The 23034-nt window shown below is 49.0% G+C and overlaps 1 long non-coding RNA gene across 4 annotated transcripts in view; it reads left to right on the top strand.

The window, feature by feature from the left end:
- The window catches only part of LOC116496707, a 63934-nt gene that overhangs the window by 25584 nt on the left and 15316 nt on the right, over window positions 1–23034 (top strand). The gene's annotated exons all lie outside the window — the stretch shown is intronic.

Below are 23034 nucleotides of genomic sequence, written 5' to 3'. Positions count from 1 at the left end.
GAGAGAATCGAGAAAAAGGTTTTAAGAATTATTCAGTGATTGGAAAGCACGTCGTCCCACTGGAGGCTGCAGGAGCCTGGTTTGCATCGTCTAGCAAAGAGAGGAGGGTGGCGGTGAGACTTGAACGCTCTGGTGGAGAGACATAAAACCGGTAAAAAAGTTGACTTCAGTCCAGCAGACAAACATGTAATAAAATCCAGTAGAGAGATACTGAAGGTACGTAAATTCAGACGAGAAATAAAACACATTTTCAACAGTGAGAGCAACGAGCCACTCACAACAGCACACCAAGAAACATGAACCTTTCTGTTTCACTGGAAACTTTTACATGTTTTTCTTTTCCTAAAATATCTGCGCTAGTTTTAGGAGGAATCAGTTCTGGGAAGTCTTACGGCTTGGGTTATCCAGGGGGTCAGGAGTGAAAATCACAGCGGTCTCTTCTGGTTTTGTAATCGATTAATCCAACAAGCCCTGACATTATGAGTGCTACCAGCACAGCTGCCTGCATTTCGCAGCGTAACACAAGAGGTGGTTTTGCAAAACTAGGCTGATCTAGAAGCGAATTAGGAGCTGGATTTATTTCTTACCAGCTTAGATCAGGGGTTCCAGAAGAACCAATGAACCCAGGAGTGAATTTTCTGAAAACCTTGCTATTTATTAAGGTGTTCTAGATCCAGATTAATTCACTTGGCTTCATATTGATTCCTTCACCTGCCTGGAAATGAGAAAGGCAGATGCAGACGAACGGCTCGGTGGGCTGCCGTGCGCCATGGCCTCTGCTGGGAGCCCCTTGTAGGGGAGATCTCCCAGCCATTTCTGCAGCATCTTAACTCCGTTTAGAAACACTGGGGGGATAAATCAACCCAAATCCCACCAGTGTGGACATCTTAAAATCAAGTTACGTGTCTTAAATCACTTGGGGCTGTATCTCCTCATGATGTGGCTGGTTGCAGCAGTGTGCTGGGAGCAGTGGGGACTCCCATGGCACACCTACCCGTGAGGTTTGAGCTCAGCTGTGCAGTGCAGATTTGCCTCTTGTCCACCCACACAGTCACCTGGAGACAGCAATGCTTTCCCCTGATTAAGGAGACACCTGAGACTATTCAGAAGATTAAGTCAGGAGAGACGAACCCCTCCTGGGATGCGTGCCTGTGGGATGCTGAGCTGATGAGTCCCCACTGGTGAGCTGATGTCCTCAGGGACCACCGTGGCTTTCCCTTTCCGCCCCTAGGTGGCTGTTAGTTTGTGTTGTGATTTGGCCTGAAAGCCCAATGTGCTTTTATGCTCCTGAATAATTTGAAGTATTCATCTAGACACTTGGAAACGGTAGGGAAAAAAACAGGAGTGTGTGAGTGAATGGGATTAAGAGGTCATGGTTGTTCACAGATCCTTCTCTTAAATATAATTATTTCATTACAATACGTCCATGGTACAGAACTTCTATAAACAAGCCTTAAAGTCTGTCTACTCAGACTCTTTAAAGTGCAGATCTTGGAGGGGAAAAAAGATTTGGGATGGAGAAAAAATAGCAATTAGAGTTAAACGGCAAAATGGGGAGTTAATTAGTAGTGAGCACAACTCCTTTCGTGGAAAATGTTTTTTTTATGTTAACTTTCGTAAGAAAACAGTTTTCCATACTTGTCAGGCCTGACAGTTAAAGTTAATGGTGTTAAAAAACAGAGTACTGAAAAATGTTCCCTTCAGTGTAAAAGATTTATTCAATAAGAATTTGCTTGAAAAATTATTTTGGCTAACAGTGCTGGCTTTTGCCTGGCGCTGGGAACAAAGATCCTTGCTGTGTTACCAGGATGAGGACAGCCCCAAATTCATGATTCCCCAATTAAGATGACATGACCTATTTTCTTGTATCGTTGACCTACTGTTGACCCCTTTTTAAAAAGAATGCCACCCTTCAAATGATTTTTTTTAATCCCCTTCTGGAAAAACACAGAGCGAGCCCTGATCTTGCTTCTGCTTGGAGCAGCGCTTGGTACATGCTGGGATGCTCGGGGACTGAAACTGCGAGTTAAACTGCCCAGCAAGTTGGCTGAAAAAAGTGCGTTGAACGTCTTTTACCTATTCCATGCTATTTTGTGAGGTCATTATTGAATGGAATTTCTTGTGCTGTATTTGCACCAGAAGTGTTGACTGAGAGCAGAGCTGGCTGTCCCTGGGCACCAGGGTGGGCTCAGGCAGGAGTGGCAGCGGGGCTCTGCTCGGGGTTTGGGGGCTCTGTGGCCACATGCTGGGCCCCACCTTGTGCAGGGAGGGGATTTTCACAGCTGCCCACCCAATGTGGAGGTGCGAAGCTGTCTGAACTGACAACCAAGCTGTTTCTTACCCACCTCATGACTTGCTAAAAAAAAAAAAATAGATTGACCCGTATTATTGTAAAGCCTGACCCAAAGTGGCTAGAAGTCAGGGGTAACTTTTCTCTTCCCCCTGGATGGCTTTCTCCTAAAGCTTTTGCTGGATTTAAACCTATTTATGACAGTGATAAACCATGCAATGAAGTGATATCAGTGTTCCTGGCACTGGGCTGCAGGGCCGTGCGTGTGGGTCTGGCCTCAGCCCACATTCTTCTGGAGGTAAAGCTCCAAAATTGGTCTCTTGAAATGTCTGCCTGTCACCCCCTTTACTCACCCTCCTGATTTAGTGCTGCTTTTTATAATCTGGAGAGATTGAATGCACGTTAAACGCTTTGACCTCTCAAAATCTCTAAATTCTACCTATTTGAAAATCCTTGTAAATACAGAGTTCGTATGGATTGGCAGAGCTCCACTGGCCTCCATGAAACCTGGTTGGCACCATATGGGAATCTAACCTGGTGCTTCGAATAAATCCATGAAGGCTTGCTCCATAGAGGCAGTGATTGGAATCAGTAGTGTTAAAGAGCTGGTTTGGAGCCCACCCACGTCAGCAATTATATTTTCTTGTGCTACCATGGAGCAAGGCTTCCTTGCATATCTTTTTCAGAATAAAGGCAAACGCTTCCTGAGATTTTTGGGCTTCCTGACATTTTTGTGCTCCCTAGGCACACACGAGCACAAAAGCACGCCCACTTCTGGAACTGCTGCTCCCTCCAGCTCACCCATTTGCTCCTGGAAACCTTGTTCTGTGTGCTGGGTGTTACAGAAATGACTCCTTGCTGCAGGATGGTCCTCGCTGCCTGATGTTCAGGCAGAGGATGCTGCCAAGTGCTGGCTGCTCTCTTGCCCCTGAGGCCTTTGCTCTTTTCCCACCTATGCTCCGGCTCTTGCTGGCTCCTCCAGCTGCCCGGTGCTGGGATAGCACTGGTGTGGCTGCAGGTCTCTCGCTAGGAAAGGGTGAAAACAGAAAATAGATCCTGGAGTCCTCCCTGTAGAGCATCTGGGAACGCAGTGTGCGCTTGGCTGAAAGGTTTCTCAGCGATGTCTTCAATCCTTCAGTAAATCAAACCCCAAACGCCACCCCTGTGACCCTGGTGCTGTTGAGGGGAAGCAATACCCCGCAGCTTCTGGATCTGGGGAGGTTAGGAATGGGCGTTTGCCTCTTCAGTGGCAGGTCTGTAAAGCAGAGTTGGAGCCTCCACCCCTCCTCCAGCTACGCCTCCTTGGAGGCATTGTGATGCTGCTGCCGGGATGGATTCTGGGCTCCGCACCAGAGCAGCACAAGATTAGACCTGGGGAAGAGTGGTGATTATGTCCCCTTCTTCACTTCTGTCCAAAAAGGGCTTTGCTAGCGTTACAACTGAGTCAGATCTCCCTGACCTGGGAGCTGCAGTTGTTTTTTCTGGAGGACATTCAGCATTCCTCGTGCTGTGAGCTCTGAGCCATGCTTAGCGCTATGGGGAGCACGGAGCAGTGAGATCCACGCGGGTGGAGGCGTTGCATTGCTGTTCTGACACATGCTGCCTGGAGAGCGGTGGGAGATCATCAGATGGACAGAGGATTGAGGCAAAAAGGTTCACAGCGTGGTTCCTCAATGGCTCCTAAGCCTACCTTTAGATCCTGTACGAGCGAAGCCCGATTTGTGCTGGCAATGAACCCTGCGCCTTTGGGTTGCTTCTGGTGCAGGGAGCCTGAATGCCCAGAGATGGAGTCAGAGCCTCGCTTTGTGCTCCTATAACTCACAGCCAGGCACCAGATGATCGTTTGCTGCAAACTACTTTGCGCGTGGATGTTTTTGCTGGGATGAAGCCTTGCTAGCAAGATTGATTTCAAGTTACCCTCCTACTTCTCCTCGGTGCCAGTAGCCCTCAGGACAAATAAAACAAACCCCGAAATGAACTAACTTCCTTGCCCATGCAGACCTTTCAATTCGGTTCAATTTATGATTAGGGATTTTGACTGATTATTATTGTGCCTGACTGGGTACGGAGCCATCTGCCTTGGATTGGGTTTCCACAGGCTGCCTCCTCAGACAGACTTCAGATGGCCGTTCTGGCAGGAGGAGACCAGGTTCTCAGTTACATGCTAGCACCAAATGGATTTTTAAATGGAAGGAAATTTTATTGTTATCTATTTGGAAGCAACACTGCAGTGCCCTGTGTGGGAAGGAAGAAGGTGCCCAACATGTTTATCTTTATTATTATTATAACCTCCCATTTTCTGCTGAAAGTAGAGGTGGCCTCTAAGGAGTCCAAACTGCAGGGAATTCAGCTTTTTTTTCCTCTCTCCTAGAAATATGTTTGCTTTTAATGACATTTTCATCTATAAAAGTTAAAAATAACATGCCTCATTAAGTTCAAAGCACTCTGGGACCCAGTTTGCACGTTTTGGCTGAAAAGTTGAAATTTCCCCCGGAGAGGATCACGTTTTCTGTTGGGCTCGGTGTTTTGTCTGCCTGCCTGCCACAATTCTGCATGGCTGTGGAAAAGGCAGGGGAGCTGTGGAGCACCTTTCCCAAACCTTGGGCATTACAGGAGCTGGAGTTTCATTCCCAAGTGGAGAGGAGTTGTTTCTGTCTGCTCTGCTTGCCAAGAGGAGGGTGAGTGATGCCAGCGTGGCCGATAGGAGCACTCGTGCCAGTCACACCAGTCCATACCTGGGCTGTGTCCAAGCCTTTGCTTTCATCAGGAGATGCTTGTACCTGCAGTCTAACAGACGCCGCATTGCAAACGTCAGCACGAAAGCCTTTTCTTCTTGTTTTGATTTGGGAAGGGAGGGAATGGCTAAAAATACAGCTTTATCAAACGCCTGTGGCACTTCACTGCACAAAGCTGCCATTTGGTCCTCGGTACAGGCAAGAAGTGTCATTTCCTCTCTATATGATCTCATCCAGATTGCTCCTAGAACTATATCTGAATAGGAAAAGAGATACTGTGCAGCCCAGCGTGCTACGGCTTAGTGAAAGGCGTTGCTTAATAAATGATGTCAGCTGTGCGGGTGCAGGGAAGCCAGGACAGTGGTGAGCGGCACCAGGGCGCCTGAGCAGCGGGCTGAGCAGGGGGCTGGGGGCTCGGAGAAGGGGTGATGGATTGAGCCTGCGAGGCTCCTACCGAGAGCAGGAATGGATGAGCTGGTGGCCTGCAGAAAGGGCTCGGGCTGCGGGGCTCAGTGAGCTGGAGGCGAGGTTTTGTGTTGGCACTGGGGGAGTAGGTCAGCAGCAAGAACCACACCGCCCTGCTGCTGCCTCCTGCCTCGGGAAGGGCTGAAAACTTACCAAAAGCAGTGACAGCTGAGTGGGAAGGCTTGTGCAATGCTGGTAACGAGTTCTGCTGTGGCATTGTGTGTGTGATGTTTCCAAGCAGGAGGTGAAAGCCACTGTGCTTAATGCTGTGTGTGCAGGTAGCAAGAGACATCATCCATCCTGAGAAGTTCACAGTCTAAGTGAAGCTTACATCCTTCAATGCTCAATAATAGCTTTAGATTCATTGCAGCCAGTGATACACTTGGGACCTGAGCTGGTGGCACAACAACACTCTAGAAATTGATGTATTTTGTGCTGGGGCACTGCTGGAGCTAGCACGTCCTGAGTAGGACCATGGTGCCTGGCCACGTCGATGCAGCTCCTCCAGATAAAGGCTTCTGCTTTTGTCCAGCTAGCATGGGGCTTGGGCAGAGGGCATGCAATCTGCTGGCAGTGCCTGCAGGACATGGAGCCAGGACAAGCCCCTGCTGGGTGCCTTCATCTCATCCTGAGCGGCACTGCGGAGCCCCAGCTGGCTGCCACGCAGGTGCAAAGGCGTGCACGTGCCTGTGCTGTGCAGCAGGCTGCTGCCAGGAGCTGTTCCTTCGCTGTAATTTGCAGGGAACGTATTTGCAAGATCTGCAGCGAGACAGTGGGAGCTGCAACAGGCAGGACGTAGTGCACATATGCAGTAGTAGTGCCTACGCGCTTAGTTTTGAATGCTCTTGTGCGGTTCGCTCCCGTGGCCTTTGAAAACGGATCACAAAAAAAAGGGGATAGAAGGAATCTCACTGGAGGGCTGCTCCAAGCAGATGGTACCAGGGAACCACACCTGCGGTTCTGGGGCCTGAAGACATCCTCTGTGTGTTTTATTCCCGTGTGATACTGGCTTTCTTTCCTCTTTTATTTATTTATTTATTTTTCTGGGTGTGACTTTAACCAAAACCCTTTGCTAATGTTGGAAAATGTCACGCCCACATCCAGAGAAGGGCTGTGCTGAGCTGACCACATCAGTTTAAATCCCCACCAGTTTCCATCAGGAAGCTTTGTCGCACACAGCTGGGCTTGGCCCACTGCAGACCAGGTGCTCCCACGTTACCGAGATGCAGTCGTGTCCATTTCCCAGTCTCCTTGTGACTTTTTGAAGACCCTCAGACACAGCCCAGCACGTCACCCGTCTGCTGGACAGCAGGAAAAAGAGCTGTGCAGACGCTGCGTCAGGGGATGTTCAGGCTGGATATTAGGAAAAATGTCTTTACATTTTGGGTGGTCAGGCACTGGAACAGGCTTCCTAGCAAGGTGCCCTAAGCCTGTCGGTGTTCAGGAGACGTTTGGATAATGCCCTCAATAATGTGCTTAACTGTTATTAACTATTATGTAACTTTCATTAATGCTATTAATTAACTTCTGATTAGCCCTGAAGTGGTCTGGCGGTGGGACTCGATGATCTCTGTAGGCCTCTTCCACCTGAGCTCTTCTGCTCTGTTTGCCGGTGAACTCAGCCCTTCCTTTCCCAGTGCAACAACCGAATGAGTTTTTAGGAAGCTGTCTGAAGTCAAATAGTAATCACAATGAGGTTATTTTGCTATCGATGTGATCTCTGAAATACCCTTCCAGGATTTTCTCTGCTTTCAGTGTTTCTTGCTACATTTTTTCCTGCCGCACGGTGAACTCGAGTCTTTCTCAGCACTGCCCTGGAGCAGTGAGGTGTCTACATGCCGATCTGATGTAGGCTGCACGCGGTGACTAGACAGAGAAATGCCAAATAAACAGCTGGGGAGGTTTGTGAGGGACATCTACCAGGTGGCAGGTGGCTGCTGGTGGCGTTGTGTGACACCTCCACTGGTGTAACTGGGCACTTGTTGGCCCGGCGAGCCCCGCAGCCCTTTCCCCTTTTTCTGGAAGGCCGTGCTTGGGTTTGCAGTGTTTTTGCAGCTCACCTAGCTGCAATACCATCAGGTTAAGGGAAAAGAAAAGCCGTGTTTGTTGGTTTATGGTTCCCAGGTCCTCTATCTTCTGGAGCAGGTAGGGAGGGGAAGGGAGAGGGGATTGTGACCGGAGCAATCCATCACGCCGCGGCTCGGGCACCGTCATCGCCGGGTGGCAGTGAGCTATGAACGGGGCTTTAATATTTTTCTACTCTCTTGTGCAGGAGCAGAGACAGATCTTCCTTGCAATAAACTGTCATTGTTCCGTGGGAGCTGATGGTCTATCGGCCTTTCTGTGTTGTCTCTGGGTGCCGTGAGTAATGGTGCGGTGGCAGGAGGGTGCTGGGCAGGAGGTGCACAGCAAGGTCCAGAGTCATCCTCACCGCTGGATACCTATGAGCAGGAGGCTGAGCTGAAGTCACTGAGGTTCCTCTTGTGAGTTCATGGTTGAGCTGTGGAGAAAAGCACGTTGAGCTGTACAAAGCCACAGCTGTTCCCCAAGAAGCAGGGTCCTTCCCTGCCTGCTCCGCGTGGCATCGGATGACTGTCCCGGCCTGCTGCCAGATGGCAGGAGCCGAGGAAGGAAACCCTCAGGCTGCTTCCTCCCAACCTGCACATACGTTCCCACTGCTGCACAACTCTTTAAATCAAATATTTGCTGCATGTTTGGCCTATGATTCACGTTACCTTCATGGTCAACTGAGCTCTGACAGGTGCTGGTCAGCCATGCAGAAGGGCTTCTCATGGTCCTCTTAATTTTGGTAGGGTAGGTTGTTGTGTTGGATGGGGTTGTGAAGAGAGCTGAGGTTGGAGGCTGTGTGAATGGATGTACCCATCAGTGGCAGGGACAGGAGCTGCTGGAGCCTCCAGAAACACCACGTGGGTGTTGGGCAGCCAGCCTCCTGCTGCCAGGGAAGAGGTTGATGAGTTACATCAGACCTCATCTATAGCCATGCAGTGCTTCGGGAGGATTTTTACCCCATTCAGGGTGAATATTACACTGTCGTTCAGTTTGCAAGTAGGTGGAGGAGAAAATTATGTTCGTGGTGCTGAGGGTTGAACAGTAGATCTGATTGTTCAGCTGGGTCTCATTCCTCGCCTGTCTCTAAATGTGGGTGGTTCGAGCTTTCCCCTGTTTGGCCTGTCTCTGCTGCAGCGTGATGGCATCTGCTCAAACGCCACCCTCTTCAGCCATCCCACAATTCAAGATTGCTGATGCCTGCTGCTAAAATATAAGCTGCCTCCTTTCCTCTAATCTTCTTCGCCCCCTGAAGCTGCCCCTATCTCCAGCTTTCATCCAAACCCAGACAAAACCTTCTACAAGGTCTTAAGCAGCCTTGGGAATGTTCCTCCAGGTGATTTTCATTTCCACTTGCCTCTGCTCTTCTCCAATCTAACCAGGAGCTGAAGTTTCAAAATACCTTGAGGAAAAGCTATTTTTGTGGTTTTTCTACATGCTGCGGAGAAAGAAGTATGGAATGTTTCTTGAGGGCCTGGCTTTTGGGGGATTTTGTCTCATTTTCTAGATCTTGCGGCTTTAGATAAATTATCAAAATGTAGATGCTGAACTGAATCAGAGACAGTTTTGAAGTTTCCTGTCACTAATAATACACTTGGGCATCAAACTTGGGATTGGTTTTTATTTATTTATTTTTCTTTTTGAAGCCTGTTTCTGGGTTACACGTTTCTGTAACACCACGGGGTGGTCATGGCTCGAGGTGGCGGTGAGCACGGGGTGAGCAAGCAGCCTCAGCTCCGGTTGCAAGCAGCTGCCCCTCCAAGCCAGGGGACAGATGTCATTCAGAGGTGAGCTCAAGTCAGTCCCGGGCACATTCAAAGCTCCTAACCACAGCTAAGCCAGCTGTAACATTCGTGCCAAAACTTTTCTTTGATTTAAAACAAATTTAAAAAAATAATAATGAAATACAAATTTCTCTGGAATGTGTCTGCTGTTTTCTAAAGCCGTCCATGCTGTATCAGTAACTCGAAGCCGGGCCATCATGGCTGAACAAAACTATTTACATTTGAAAGCTTTTCAGCTGAAAATGTGTGTGTTTTGGAATTGAAAGTCCCTTTTTATGGCTTTCATTTTTATGGGAACACTGGAAAATTTCTGCTTTGGGAAGGACTATTCTGACTGGTAAGCATTTTATTCTCAGAAGCCAGGTAGTATTTTCTCAAACAGACATTTCTACAATTTTTTTTTCCTCTTTTTTTTGCTGCTCAGACCTTTTCCCACAACTTGCCTAACTCCCCTTGCAAACCAACAATGAGCAATGAGGCTTTGTGCTGCAGGCCTTGTCACCTGGCTCCTCGTCCTGGGCCTGCTCAACTCATCCTGGATGGCACTCGGGACTGATTGCCGCCACAAAAATGCGAGTATTACATGGAAAGCTATTTGAAGGGTTATTTTTCAGGCCTGAGATACATGCCAGCACTTCATCCACCTGAGCCTAGCCTCAGCTGAGTGATAAGGTGCTGTGGGCAGGGCAAGCCCCAGTGATTTTAATCTAAGCGGGCACGAAAAGATGAGAAGCCAAATGCCGAGTGGGTTTAATCATCTGACAAGCGCAATGAATAACCTTAAAGGTTTTCTATTCAGTCCCAGGAAGGAATTTCTGCATAGAAATAAGGTGATCAGCCATGGGCACGTATTCGCTGGCTGCCATAGCCGTGATGTGAGCAGGCAGTGGGGAAGTTCTGGCCATGTGTAAAGCTGTGAGGGGTGACAGATGATGAGTTGTTAAAGAGCTGCACAACTCGTCAGGCAAGGGAAGGTGCTTCCAGCATGAAGTGTGACTTCCCTGTCCCTGGAGTGGGCTGGGGACACGACTGCTCTCCAGGAATTGTGCGATTTCACGTGGCGGTGTTGCCGCATCCACACATCCACAGCCTGCCTTGCCCTTGACAAGCCAGGGGGACCTGTGCAGCGAAGGAAAGGCTCAAGGTGAGAAGGCAGAACCAGACTGCGCCCTGGTGCGGGGCGTTTGGGTCCTGGATCCGTTGCATTTCCCACACAGCTGAACTTCCAACGCAGAGCAGGGGCGAGCTCAATTCCCAGGTGACTTCAGTAGTGTCACACAGCCTCATCTCCCAGCCTGAGCTGGACAGCGAGAGGCTTCCAGTTGTGCTGGAGGGGGGACTGGGATGGGACACGTCCTCGCAGCGGGAGGGCTCGGTTTCAGGAGGCTGGTGTGGGGAGGAGGGCTTGGGCATGGGGTTTGATGGGTGATGGTTCCTGCCTCTGCTCTCTTTTCACTGGGTTTAAGCTGTGTGCGCTGGGTCTGATGCAAGTGTGAAGGTGCGGCTTCAAATTTCTACCGAAGGTGTTGTTTTGATGCCGTTGACACAGCGGATCCTGCTCGCCTTGGATGCCAAGGCAATTTAGAAGTGGCTCCAGAGAAGGAGAGGTGAGCTTGTACGAGCTGGCTGCCAGCAAGGGGAGAACAGGCTCCAAGGCTGTGTTAAGCTTCTAGGGTCACAAATGATGCCAAATGCAGCAAGAAAATAGTGTGTGATTAGCTGATGAGGTGGCATGGCTATTGCCTTGCGTTTGAATGCTCGATGTTTTAAGCTTAATGATGGTATTCTAATGTACACTTTCTGTGAAGGAAATATATTATTTGTGTATGCACCTCACAGCTTAAAATTTAGTGTGGGAAAGGTATTTCTTCTCTCCACCTCTGGATGGGTAGCTGTTTAATAATAATAGTTAGCATTAAAAGTTCATAACATTTTATCTTTAATAGCAAGACATTTACCTTTTACCTGGAACACACTGCTAAAATTGCACATTTCATACCCGAGTGCCATGCTGATGATGTTAGAAAATGCTGGCCTAGCTTGAACCAAATTATACACTTCTCCTCAAGCCTTTAGCTAGTTTCCTCTCCATCAGGGATGGCAAAAAGTAACAGAAACACAGGAGAAAGAGAAGAAAGAACAGATACAGACTTCAGAGGCAACATACAGTACGTAAGTTTGTGTGAAATACTGGTATTCAAGCTACAGCAGTTTAATGGATGTTAATTCGGTTTCTGTATTAACCCAGTAACTCGTTAGTGTTAATCAAATCTGTCTCATGTTGAGCTTCTACAGGTGTGGATGTGAGGAGGTGTCGGTGTGGGGACGAGGAGCTCCATGGGTGAGGGCGGTTGTCCTGGCACAGCGCTGCTCAGCAAGCACCTGCACCTCGGCCGGTGCTCAGCGTTTGGCAGACAAAGCTCGACCAGCGTGGTTTGTTGGAGCAGGAACTGCAGAAAATCTGAGCCACAAAAAGTTTAAGCCTCATGCTGATTCTTGATGGTGTGCAGGGATTTCCTGGTGGGTCATTTCAGGAGTGTTGTGTGAGCTGCCTCGGTGAAAGACCTTCACACAGCAGCATCAATGCTCTAAATCAATCCTCTAAATCCTGAGGAGGATGAAAAAATCTGAACTCTGATGGTGCCGTGGAGGCTGGGCTTGCATCCCCTGGCCTGGGGACCATGTCCCGGTCCAGAGCTGGGGAAAGGAAGACTGCCAGCGCGAGGCAGGCTCTGCCACCATGCAGTGGAATAGAAGGGTGGAAATGGCTTTATTTAAAAGATAAAGCACATTGTCTAAATCTTAAAAAATAAAAATAAAAATGGTTAAGTATGGTGCCAAATCTGTGCTGGCCATATTGAGCCTCGAAACCTGGCTGCAGCCATCCTGAACTGAGTTCCTCGAATGCCTCTCCTCGATGGCTGGGCTCGAGCATCCCTGTAAGGAGCCCGCGGGGCCGTGGATGCGCTGGGCTCTCCCTGCCTGAGCACAAAATGCTCCTCTTCACCCCCTCCCTGAGAACCAGCCGTCACTGCCTCTACGTGACAGGAGGAAAGTATGTTTTAAAGAGCAATATTAATAATAATAGCAACATTAAAGTGTGCGGAAGGATTACAAAAGTAATTCTGAGATCTCGCTCACTAATGCAGGCTATTAACAAAAGATAATCACCTTTAAGTCAGTCACCTTTAGCCCTGGAGTAAAATGGAGGCGCAATTATTCAATTCAGTACAAAAGACATTTAAATAGAGATGGATGAACCTCTGGCTCTCACGTCTTGCTTGGGAAGCCAGCCAGGGCCAGGTTCTAAGGGAGGAAAACGTGATGTGAAAAGGGCAGCAATAAGTGAAAAACTCCTGGTGTTCTCTCCCTTTTTCCACCACACCCCAGATCATTCACCCTTTGGAGTGTGAAAAAGGGAAAGGGAGTAAAAAAAAAAACAGGACAAACATGTTGGAAGGCAGCTCTTCGTGTAGCTTTTATGAGTAGCATTCGGAGGCTCTTATGCTCCGGGCTGCCCGAGTCAGAGTGCGTTTTTGCCGTCGCTCTGTGCCTGGGGAGCAGCCTGGGCATGGCCCCGGGGTTTATTTATGTGCCTAGGAAACCTTTCTCTGCTGAAAACTGAAGTCTCTTTTTTTGCTGCAAGTGCTTTGTAATCCCTTCCCTTGTGCTCTGAGCCCACTCTCTTCCCTGAAAGCAGCCTGTGGTTGCTGGAGCACAGGGCTTATTTTTGTAAGGTTGCTTCTGAGTGCTGCCTTGCTGGTTTTGTTGTTTAGAAGGGTCATTGGTGTATTAGATTGGGAAGGAGGAGAGAACGGGAACTCTGGAAGCTTGTGTGAGATTGCAGAAGTGCCTTTGAAAGCCTTTTGAGCTGCACAGATGAGCAGTTGGGGCTCTTGGAAATGCCACACTGACTTACCAGCTCAGCTGCATTCAGCATCCTCCTAAAACGCCCAGTGCTTTTTCTCCCCCCTGAAGCACTGGAGCCGAAGCATCCAAACACCATTGCCCTTGCCTCATCCCTGTGAGCGTCGTCGTTGCTGGCAGCAGGGAGCCAGGCACACAGCAGCTCCACAAGCCTCGCGGAGCATGGTTTGGGACGTCCGTGAGAGATCAGCAGGTATGAGGAATTACAAACAGGAACAAGTTTTTGGAAACAAAACTGAGAGTTGTCGAGAGAGGCGTCGTTAGTGGCTGCTAATCCACTGGGTGGGGAGAGGAGAAGCCCCAGTCCAGCCCAGTGCAGAGTGGAATAAATTCCCTGTCTCTGTTTTACGTCCTGTCTGTGCAAGCGAGGGGCCTCGTGCGCGCCTTCCTGCTCCGCTCCCGTGTGGCTCCGTCTGGATGGCTGCCTGCTTGGCTCTATAAACAACATGGTAGGAGCTCGGTGTGTGATTATCCTCAGAGATACAACCGCAGCGTTCACTCCAGTTGCTCGTTTTCCACTGCACAGCTCATGCACAGGCTTCTATGGTGGTGGCTTGCCTGGATCTAACCCGCATGGTTGGGCAGCCCCAAATCTTGGTTTGTAGGGTGCCGCTTCAGGGGGCAGCCCGCTGTGTCCCAAGGCTCGTGTGGGAGCAGCAGCCTTAAAGGAAGACCTTTAAGGCTGTGGGAGGGCCCATGAACACCCACCAAGGGGCTCCTCGTGTCACAATGGGGGCTGTCACAAACAAGACCTCGCCCTGCAGCGGGGAGTGGGGAGCAGGGGGAGGCAGCGAGCTGCGAGCATCTCCTTCACCTCTGAGGGCAGTGCTGCCTCTGGGTTTCCTCCGTGTGTTTGGAGGCCTCTGGGTGAGACCGGAGGCTAGCGAGGGGTAAGGCTGCAGGCGGAGGGAGGCTGGGCTCTGTCTGCCTGCTGCACGGCTCCGTAAATCAGGGCGGGCTGTGCTGCCGCCGGGATTCCTGCGCCGTCTGGAAATTCTCCGTGCGTCCATCAGCACCTGCACCGTCGGGGAGGCTGAACCTCGGGCTCCGAGCGGAGAGGTAAACATTTCGGACCCCAACCCAGGATGACAATAACCAGAGCAGAAACCTTTCCGTCCCGTTGCAGGTCAAACCCGGTTTAGGCATTTCAACCCAGAATTTCTCTCCAGGGTTAATTGGAGAGAGCTGCCTGCTCGTGGCCCTTCACTTAGCCCCATAAAACCCTGCTCACGCACTCTGTCTCTGTCCACCCCCTCCTTCAGATTCACATTCGAGACCCTGGTGGAGAACATCTTGAAAAGGTAGACAAATTAGCCTTGTGAAAGCCAGACTAAATTGACAGTGTGTTTATTGCAGTGCTCTGGTGTTAACCCCTGCTGAGCTGTGCTGGGACAAGCTTCGTGCTCCAGCGATGTGTTGTAGCGGCGGTGGAGCAGATGGCACTGGTTTGTGCTGGGCACTGCGTTGGGGAGCCCTGCTGGTCCCTGGGGGTGGAGGAGCTGAACCAGTGCCTGGACGGCTGGTGTCAGCCTTCCTGCTGGGGGAACACCAAGGGCTGGAGGTCTGGGCAGAGCCTCGAGGGTGCCTAGGGGCTGTTTGGGTACCACATCCCTGTTGAGACCAGTACGGGTTTGGGGAAGGAAGAAAGGTGAAACAGCTGCAAATCAACTCCTTGTGCTTTGTTCATCTGAAGCCCTGAGTAATTTGTGACTTCTGTTTCAGTTTCTGTCCATTAAAGCAGACCTTTTCCCATAGAAACTACTCACACGTTCTTCATCAGCTCAGATAGGCACTCCTTCCCTTGTCAGATAGCCCCTCTTTGGCTTAAACCTGATGCTGGGAACGGAGGAAGGAGGCTTCTCCCCTGCTTTTCAGCAGCACAGGGAGAGGAGAGCGACCCTGGGGAGCGCTGAGCCTGGCCCTGCTCTACCACCCACTCGCCCATGCAAGCACTGGGTGGGTATTCCCTGCCTCTCCGGGGCAGGTTTGTCCTTCAAGTTCCCGTTTGTTTTGTGGTGGATGAGCCAAAGGAGCTGCAGACTGAACAGGAGCCTAGGAGGAGTTTAGCTCTTCTGCATTCAGCTGAGCCGAATGAGATAAGCACATCCCGCATCGCTCACGTTTTAGTGGAGGAAAAAGTGTTTTCCCCTTCCAAACGCCCTGGAGGAGTTGGGGCGGTGTCTGCCCTGTGCAAGGTGCAGACGGGTTGGTGTTAACAAGTCCTGGCCACTGCCTGCCCCTCCTGGTCTGGGAGCCTGGACTGTTTTTAAACCTGCTCAGGGCTGGCTCACAGCATTCATTCTTTCCCATGACAGATTGAGCATCACCAACTGCTGGTGACCAAAACACCATGAATCAAGGCCTCAGCTCAAGAGGCAGCTTAGAGGAAAAAGTTAAAAAAATATTAACGCTGAACTTTTTGTTCTGCTTTTGCTAGCCGTACAATTCTTGTTTTCAAGCCTTCCTCTGCAACCACAACATTTAAAAGAGCATTTAAAAAAAAATCAGAGCTGAGATACTCTTAAAATCACATGTTTCCAGACACTGGGGACTCGAGAGTAGAGCTGCAGATATAATCCTGAGATTTGGCAGTGCTCTTTGTATCATATTAAGTGATGGTCTACAGCACTCGTTAATTACTGCGGGCTGAAAAACAATTCTGCCTCCCGACAGAGGTCTTCTGCTCATTCTCAGCATAGAAGTTTTTCCAGTTCTCATGGGTCAGAGGGAAATATCACTTTCTAAAAGGCGTAGGTACAAAATTATGCAGTGAGGTAACCTTCTGAGTTGGGATTTAACAGTGTTTTTATACTTCAACAGAATAAAGCAGCATCGATTTTATTCAAAGAGAGAAATTTGAGCATATTGGACTGAAATGATCTCCCTTCAAAGCTATTTCTGAATAATCGTGCAGGTAATTTTGTATTTCTAAGCTCCCGTGTCTAATCCAAAGCCTCTTGAAGGCCAGCAGAGGAGGGTGGGCTGCCGCTTGGAGCAGGCGGCAGGGGCAGCGATCTGGGCTTTACGGACAGACACATCCAGGATCGATCAGCCCTTCCCCTGCCAAACCCAGGCTTTGTGCAGGTGCCCGGGAGGTGTGGCATTCCCTGGCAGCTCTCCTCATGCAGCAAGGTAAAGCTGGACTCTGCTCCTTCCCCAGCCAGCTCCCAGCCTCCAAACCCTGTGTGTTTTATGAGCATCCTCCACCTGCTCCTGGCCTGGCTCCGCATTTCCAGGGATCTGCACTTGCCAACCTTCGTAGCTGAGCATCGGTCCCTGCCCGTAGTTTGTTGCCTTCTGCTTTTAGGCAGCACCTGAGGGAGCAGCAAGCTCAAAGCAAAGGCAAGAAGCCTTTTGGTCCCAGGGCTGATGCACTGGGGGAGCATCAGAGGCCACCTCTGCTCCCCTGGATCATCCCTGGAGCTTTTATCGCTGGAGAAGCAGCAGCGGCAGCTCACTGCGGTGCTGGGGGTGCACATGGGGTGAGCCCCTTTGAAAAAGCTGCAGAAAAAAGGCTGATTTTCTCGAATGGGGCTGGGATGAGAGCTGGGGACCTGTCCCCGTTCATCGTTCCTGCCCTTGTGCCCTGGCAGCGGGCGGGTTCGGGGCTTTGTCTCTGAGCGCTGAGCTCCAGCAAGCTGCCGCACAAACACAAACATCAAAGCGCTGGCATGTGTGCTTTCTGAAGCAGCTTTCTAGGTTTTACTGGGCTATAAAATACGGCGACGAGGATATAAAAACAAAGCTGTGATGGACTTAGCAGAGAGCCAAAGCAAGCGGGGAGAGAAATGATGAAAATGAGAAAAAGGGTTATGAGCAAGGAATGATGTATCAGCTCCGTGTCAGGAGGAACAGATTTTGGAATAGCTGTGAAGAGCATAAAACTGGTTTAGTCGTTAAGGAAAAAAAAAAAAAAGAAAGAAAAAAATAAAAAAAGAAAAAAAAAAGGAAAGGAGAAAAAAGCCTGATAAAAATGAATAAAGGAGGGAACTTCAAAGCATAAATTTTCTGACTGCATGACACTGATGTTTTGAACAGTTGTTCTGTGTGAGATAGCAGCAGTGATTTTAATGAACTTTAAAGAGCAGTATAAATAGGAACAAACAATGAAAGGCGATCGCATTAGCACACAGCTAGGCAGTGAGCTAATTGCCTGAACAGGATTTAAATGGCAGGTTATTATTTTTTTATTTATGTGTATAAACCTATTTTTCTATTTGAGCTTAAGAAAATAGAATGAAATAAACTCGAGCATCTCAATTTGGATTTTCAAGGGAACCAAATGCAGGCTTTATTTCCGTGAAGTTCTTGAGCTGCTGAGCCAAAGGGCAGCGAAATGGGTGCAGCAGAGAAAGGGGAAGTCTTTTGTCAGCCTATAAGGGGGTGGGTGGGAAGAAGAATTTATTTTAGTTTGATGCACAAGCTCTCTCTGATGTTTCAAATGGATTTCACAGTGCAGCTGCACAGGGACTCAGAGGATCAGAACCATCAGAAATGGGAAAGAACAGGGCACCTTGTAGCTGCACTGGGTCACCTTATTCTCACCGTGGGCTACAGCGGTTTTTCTTATGGTTTGGATTTTCAGATTAGAGCATTTGTTTGTACTCGGTCCTGCTTCTTGCTTTTCTGCGTGCTGCAGCACAGGGCTGGATGCAGCCGGCAGCGGTTGTGCAGCAGGGCCTTCATGGGGCCACGCTTGCTTTGCTGGGGAACCACTGTATTTGGAGGGTATAGGAAGACGTTTGTGGGGTCAAATAGTGAGCCCCAGAATACCAATTTCTGGTTCCTGGCCTGACTGGCATCTTTTTTTGGTATGTTCAAAATCTACTGTGATTAACGGGACAATCTGCAAACGCAGCAAAATCCCGTATAAAGCTTGCAGGAACTCTGTTGTGATAACATGGCTGTAGGAGACACGAGATAATATCATCAATGCCTCCTTTCCTTGCTTGATACACTCACCTGTAAGAAATTCAGCTGTGCCATGGATTGGATTCACTTTCAGGCCACACATTTCTGGTTGAACCTCTCTCACCTCTTCTGTGCTTGGCGGACAAAGCCACTGCTGTGGTCTGTGCAGCTGGGCAAAGGGAGCCAGCCCTGCATGTCTGCTATGTGGAAAGCCTCCCGACCTGTATAATAAGTGGGTTGTCTTGTTAGAGAAATTTGTGGTCCTTCAAGAACTGCTAAGGAAGTTAATTAAAAATTCTAATCTCTAATTGGGTACATGACTGGAAAGCCAATGTCCCGTGTACCAGAGGGGTAGAGTAATACAAATTCAGATTGCAATCACTGCTTTCTAATTCCCATCCTCACTTCCCCCGCGAAGACTTCAACGTTGTGACCCACCTCAGGCATTAATGAGCTCATCAGCTCTCCCCGAGGCCCATCATCACCCCGCTGCGTATGAACCAGATTGTGTCAGAACGGGGAAGGAGCTCGTACACCGCGGCCACCGCTCGCAGCGCCGCGCGTCGCCCTGCAGTGCAGCCAGCCTGCCCTTCACGTGCCACCTCTGCCTGGGAGGGGTACTTGCCATGCAGGGTGTTGCTGGGCTGACCTGACCCCCTGTGGTCCTTAGATTATTTGCCAAAGCACCGCAGCAGAAGGAGGAATTGTCTCACTGATACGGGGAGAGCCCAGCCTGGCCCTGTCAGCTCTCCCCACCACCTCCATCGGCGCTCTGCTCATCAGGTTAAAGAGCAACGTGGGTTCAGATCCCCCCACCAAACCCAGCCTTCGTTGGAAAGGTGATTAATTCTCACTCGACTCCTTCCTTGTTTTAAATTAAAATTATGGGGCAGTCTGCATGCTTCTTCTCTGTTCTGCCTCGCCGCAATGGGACTGGCCCAGGATGGGCATTTCTGAGCTGCTCAGGTGGCCACAGATTAGCACAATTACATTAAGGGGTCTGGGTTAAGAAAAGAGGGAACGGGGGAAGAAAAAAGCAGGAGCAGGGTAGAGGGAGAAGGGAGAAATGCTTCAGTACGTTCCCTTGCAGCCAGAAGCAGCTTGCCCTTTGCACTCCATTAGCTCCTTTGCCTGCCTTATTTCCAGAGCCCATCAACTCCGAGACAACAAGGAGCCCTCCAAAGTGCACACAGGGTTGGAGAAACGAGCTGGTTTAATGCAGAAGGGAGGGAGGCCCCCCAGTTTTGCCAACTTGTAGAAGGCAGCCTCAACTGAGTGCTTGCTGGAGGTTGCCGAGGGTTCAGGGAATGTGAAGGCTCCGGCGGTGCAGTTTGCAGAGCTTTAACGGGCCGGGCTGTGCATTTTGGCTGGCTGCAAGGCGCTTTCCTGAGCCAGGTGCTTCGACTTCTTTAGTGCCAGACTCCTGATCCAGTCAATGGGGCTGACTTTTGGGAAGTGTCTGGCCTTGCCTGGCTTCAAGCTGTTGATTCCCCTCCGAATGTTTCGGGAGGGTCACAGAGGATGGGGACATCGCGGATTCCTTTGGGGACCTGAGCCTGGGCACGCTTTTGCCTGTGGAGCCTGGCAGCTCCCTGCTGTGGGTCCTTGTTCCAGCCCATGCTGCACCTCAGTGCTTGTGCCCTGGGTTTTCTCATTCGTGCCAGGATCAGTCTGATACAGGTTTGTTCACCAGGACTGAATGCCTTTCCTCCATGCGCCTGCCTGGTGGTGCTTAGCCTTTTCTCTTACCTGATCTTGGTGCCAGTGTAGCTCCTAGCTCCCTATTCAAAGCTCCCTAGCTCTTGCCTCTCCTGTATTAGCAGGGCACAAAGGTCTTTTTACGTTGAGCTGATTGGCAGCGAGTTGCAGCCGAGTGGTTTGTACCAGGAGCTCCCATCCACCCTGTGCTGGCCGTGCCGTCCTGCTGTGCGCCCAGCTGGGGAAGGGCCAGCTCCATGCACTGAAGTTTCTGCAAGCGGAGGCATTTCTGAGCCTCTGCAAACTCTGATTTTACAAAAGCTTGTAAATTTGCCCACATTTTCTCAAGGACAACCGCAGGGATACCCCCAATAAAATGCCTGCTCCGAAGTGTGAAAGGCGGTGAGGAATTTTTAAGGGAAATGTTGCTCAAACAGTTTAACTTAGCTGGAGAATGTTATTTTTGTTTCTGTCCTCATCTCAGAAAGGGGCAGGTCATTTGAGATATAAATTAAAGAAAAAATGTTGCTGGAGTCAGGTTATTCACCTGTAAAATCCCATCTCAAATCGTTAAAGTTTGGCAAAGTTGTGTAACCAAGTGAGAGCAAAAAGCATTCAGCAGCTTTAAAACTTGATAGTGTATTGCAAATATTCACAGGCAATTACATCAAAATAACAAGTTTCAAAGATATTAAGAAAATTTATGATTAAAACAGGCCAGAACTTAAGTCCTTGCCTTGTACATGATTGCCTTTCTTTTCATGGTCACCCACTATTTTTTTCAGATACCCCATCAGAATATTGTCAGCTATTCCATGGTTAGACGTGGCCAGCCTGGGTGAAGGATGTGCTATCGGATGTTTGTGCTGCTCCTAGAAACAGTCAATCGTTCACTGACTGTAGTATCTTGGGACTCTTTATCAGAAATGTAATAAGCCAGGTATATGGCAAAATTCAAAACATATTTGGTTTGGACCTCTGAGATCTGGAGCTCTGCTATTCACTGCCGAGGCAAAGCTGTCCCAAAATTGACCTGAAGAAACTCTGCGCATTCTGGTGAAGTCCTGGAGGTTCAGAAGATCAGAGGTGACAAGTTTTCATTTGCTAAATGGCTTGGGCTTTCCTCCCTTCCTCCCCTTCCTCTCCTCTCCCCAACCAAAAAAAAAAAAAAAAGCAAACTGTGAAATGAATACTGAACCCGATGAATTCTGAACTACTTCATTGTTTCTTGCTCTTTTTTTTATTCCTTTCCACTCATTATGATCCTTTTTGTCCCATGAAAACTGGGTCTGTTCCATTGGTCAAAACAAAGCAGTTCTGCATTATTTTGACAGCAAAAACATAATAATGAAGTGAACTGAAGTCAGATTTTCTTCAGTGGATTACCAAGAGGCAAATTTAAAATGATATTACAAATAATACCTCGTAATTACAATGGGAATGATGAGCACCCTTAATCATGCCTCGCAGATATGTTTGTTAATAAGAAAGCAATGTAGAGCAGTGTTGTGACATTTTTCTTATTATTTTTAATGTAGTCTTCGGTTTTCAGGCCAGATTTTAAGATGGAGCAAGTAGCCTTCATTGCCTCCAATACAAATAGGCTGCTTTACCCTGGCCAAGTCTCTGACTTTGTTTTGCTTTAAAAAAAGCTCTTTATGCCCCAGAAGTCTTGCAGTGGGGAAGGAGAAGCGGATCTGCAGAATTCTGGTTCATTTCAATTAAAACTCCGTGCATTAATCATATGTTTGACACACTAAATGTTTCCAATTAACATCCAGCTTAAAACCACATGTGCTCCTGCCCATGTTCAAACGATCGAGCTGCACAGGTAACCTCAGGAAAACCATTAACAGATGGCAGGGCATGGCCGCACCAGAAATCAGGCGAGGTTTTTGTCTGTGTCAGGCAAAGCAGAAGCCCGAGTAGCAGCTGTGACTGAAGGCTGCTGGCAGGGCCCTGTCCTGGCGCTCTGGGGACAGCCAACTGCATCCCGATGGGCATGAGGGCCACCGTGGACCTCTCCCCTTGCCTGGATGCTTGGCTGGAGGAGGGGTGCACGTGGCCAACACGGCTTGAACTGCTGCATTGGCCAGCCCTGAGTTTTCTGGGAGGATGGGAGGTGTTACAGTAGCCTGCAATGGGATGAGTGACATCAGCAAGGGTGGATTTGTGAACATTTTATTAGAAGCTGCCAAAAGTTTCCCTCTCTCTGCTTTCTAAAATAGAGTTTGCTTGCAGTCAGGCTCGTAGCTTTGCTGGGCATTGCCTCCTCCAGTAGCAAAGTCTGCCTTGCATCCTTTTAATGCTTTTAGTGCTGTTCCTGGAACTGCAGCGTCTGGGGAAAAGCATTTGAAAATTGCACATCATTAGCATGCTGAAGAGGAGGTAATGTATGTAAAGCATTTGACCTCCCTCTGGCTCCTGTGGCTGGGACAAATTCTGATCTCATTTGCAGCAACGCAAATCCAGAGTATCTACATTAAGCACATTAAGTTTAGTGGAGTTACTCTGAATTTATACTACCGCACCTGGTAAATGGAAGATGTCACTAACAGCCTTTTTGTGACCCAAGGGAAGGAAGTAATGAAGGCAACCTGCAAACGCAAGGATGAAAACAGTTCCCGACAACAGGACTTTTGCAGGGGTGTGAAATTTATTGGGAGCTGCTGCGTGCTCAGCATTTTTTAAAACCAGCTCACGTTTTTTGGTGCTTAAGCATGGAATTAGGAGCCTTACTCTAGGCATCGAGTTTTTAAAACATGTCAAAGGCTACCTGGGGCCTACCTGGAGGAGATTATGGATTGACAGAGCGGTCTGAAGAAAATTACAGTATGGGGAAGGGTGAATTCTTCACTTCTCATTTCCCCTCCTTTTTCCAAGAAGGAAGAGAAGAGGATGGAGAAGAGTTTAAAAAGAAAACCAGAAAAAGAGGAGGGAATGAAAACTAAAGCCAGTTTCACGCAAAATTAGTTGGAGGAATTAAATATCCCACAAAATAACGATTGCCACATTTTTTATTCTCTCCCTGGATGAGTAAAACACCCGTGAAACATCCACCATGCATTTCCGCTTGGCTAATCCCCCCCATACACACTCCAAATCCAATATCACCGACTATTCTCGGTGTTAAAGAGTCGTTTTACTTTTTCCAAAT

The sequence above is a fragment of the Aythya fuligula genome, chromosome 18, assembly GCF_009819795.1.
Source record: "Aythya fuligula isolate bAytFul2 chromosome 18, bAytFul2.pri, whole genome shotgun sequence".
NCBI classification, from domain to species: Eukaryota; Metazoa; Chordata; class Aves; order Anseriformes; family Anatidae; genus Aythya; species Aythya fuligula.
Note: the sequence above shows the minus strand (reverse complement) of the source record. Positions and strands in the feature narration are given on the sequence as shown.